Source organism: Anas platyrhynchos, chromosome 32 (genome assembly GCF_047663525.1).
Source record: "Anas platyrhynchos isolate ZD024472 breed Pekin duck chromosome 32, IASCAAS_PekinDuck_T2T, whole genome shotgun sequence".
NCBI lineage: Eukaryota > Metazoa > Chordata > Aves > Anseriformes > Anatidae > Anas > Anas platyrhynchos.
This window is the reverse complement of record NC_092619.1, coordinates 1,515,241-1,517,861: the sequence shown is the minus strand read 5'-3', so window position 1 is coordinate 1,517,861 and position 2,621 is coordinate 1,515,241.

The following is a 2,621-nucleotide window of genomic DNA, read 5'->3' as shown; positions in this document are numbered from 1 at the left end:
CAGAGTAGGGTCCCTGCTGTGCCCCAGAGGCTGTGTGCCAGGGCAGGGCCTCTGCCACCTGCCAGGCTCAGCACTCAGCCTACCCGGGGAGAGCCCAGTTCTTGTTTAGTCTTGTTAGAACAGAGCTGCTCTATATCCACTGAACATGGGGAGATGTCCCTGGGCAGTTCTCTGGGACAGGAGGTGTGTGCAGTGCAGAGCACACAGGTGATGAAGGTCTGTGAGCAATGGCAGGGAGGAGATGTGGGAATAGGGAAGCAGCTGCCAGCAGGGACAGCTCCAGGCAGCAGAGACCTGGGCAGGGAGGGAGAGGGAGCTGCTGCCAGAAACACCAAGGGAGGGGGGATTCAGGCACTCCCTGCCAGGGCTGCAGTGCAGGCATTTTCTGCAGCAAACCCCTGCTCTCCTCTGACACCCAGAACAGCCTCTGCCTTGAGGGGCTTTAGGGCATGAGCCACCTCCTCCTCGGCTGGACCTCCATAAGAAGAGAGGAGCCTGTGTCTTGCAAGGTGATACACAATGATGAGGCTAAGAGTACCTGTCCTGCTGTGTCACTCTCATAGTTGGCATGCAAACTTGGTAAGCTTGATAAGCATTGTGGTATTCCCTGTTATGTCTCCACCTGTTTGTGCTTCTCCTACTTCTTTGTCTAGGATTAAGGTGGGTGTAAACTTCTGTTCTGAACTGGACTGCTGGTGAACAAGGTGCCTAGACTCCATTTTACACCGTCAGGCACACTGTCATTCAGTTGTGAGGGCTGTTGAATGAGGTGCCTCATTCTTCACGCAGCACATGGAATAGTAATTTCTGTGAAGGAGGAGTGGGTTTTGCTCAGAGAAGTCTGCCATACTTGTCACTTTTATCTTCTCCTAGTGCAGACGTGCATGCCCTGAGGCAGCAAATGTCCAACAGCACCTTCCCAACAGAGTTCCTCCTCCTGGCATTCGCAGACACACGCAAGCTACAACTCCTGCACTTCGCGCTCTTCCTGGGCATCTACCTGGCTGCCCTCCTGGGCAACGGACTCATCCTCACAGCCATAGCCTGCCACCACCGCCTCCACACCCCCATGTACTTCTTCCTCCTAAACCTCGCCCTCATTGACCTGGGCTCGATCTCTACCACTGTTCCCAAAGCCATGGCCAATTCCCTGTGGGAAACCAGGGCCATTTCCTATGAAGGTTGTGCTACCCAAGCTTTTCTGTTAGTCTTTTTCATCTCAGCAGAATTTTATCTTCTCACCATCATGGCCTATGACCGCTATGTTGCCATCTGCAAACCCCTGCACTATGGGACAATACTGGACAGCAGAACTTGTGTCAATATAGTAGCAGCTGCCTGGGGCAGTACTTTTCTCTATTCTGTGCTGCACACTGCCAATACTTTTTCCCTCCCCCTGTGCCAAGGTAATGCCCTGGACCAGTTCTTCTGTGAAATTTCCCAGATCCTCAAGCTCTCCTGCTCAGATGCCTACCTCAGAGAAGTTGGCCTTGTTGTGGCTAGTGCTGTTTTAGCATCAGGGTGTTTTGTTTTCCTTGTGATGTCCTATGTGCAGATCTTCAGGGCTGTCGTAAGGATTGCCCCTGAGCATGGCTGGCACAAAGCTTTTTCCACTTGCCTCCCTCACCTGGCCGTGGTCACCCTGTTTCTCAGCACTGCATTTTTTGCCTACCTGAAGCCCCCCTCCAGGTCTTCCTCATCCCTGAATCTTGTGCTGGCAGTTCTGTACTCAGTGGTGCCTCCAGCAGTGAATCCCCTCATCTACAGCATGAGGAACCAGCATCTTAAGGATGCAGTGTGGAAACTCATGACTGTTTTTCAGAAGCAATAAATAGTCTATCTTCCTTCTCATATTACTCATAATATAACTCATTACAGGTGAGATGTATTTTTATTTTTTTTTCTCATTTTGCTTTTCATTTCTTGTGATAATATTATCCAAAAAGAAATGATTTGTTCATCTTCTTCCATATAAACACCCACCTGTCTTGAGTGACTCTAAGATTTGGTGGAAACAAGGTGTATTTAAAGTGTGTTTGAGATATATTTAAATAAAAGGAAGGACCTGCAGTGACTTGCTTGTCTGAGATCCTTCCTCAGACACCTGTGGTGGAGCTGCAGGAGCACTTGGCTGTGCACAGAGGTGGAGGGGGAAAGAGGCCTGGCACAGGAGCACTGCCAGGGAGCTCCAGGGCTTGGTTTTTCCTGTCCACGGGCAGGGACAGGCCAGGGGAACTTCTCTAATACAGATGGCTCCGTACCAGCATCTCCAGCATAAAAGGGCACCTGCTCGGGGCAGTGCTTGAAGGCTCAGCTCTTCTCCCAAAGCTGCTCTCATGGATATTGCAAAAGAATGGAATTGAAGGAGGCTCCTTGATTTGTTTGATTCCTTGTGGGCTTATGAGGATGAGATCAGTTGATCACCCAGGATCGGCTTTTAGGCAGGGAAGGCTTATTCTGGTGTTGCCTGCATGGATATGGTGACTCTACCAGCCTGTGTCCACAGCATGCAGTAGGTGTGAAGGCAGGCAGGCATCTTTCTAGAGGGAAGTGGAAGCTGCCAGAAGAGCCCAGGGGATCATCAAGGACAGTGTGTGTCAAGGAGTCAGAAGGGCATGTAG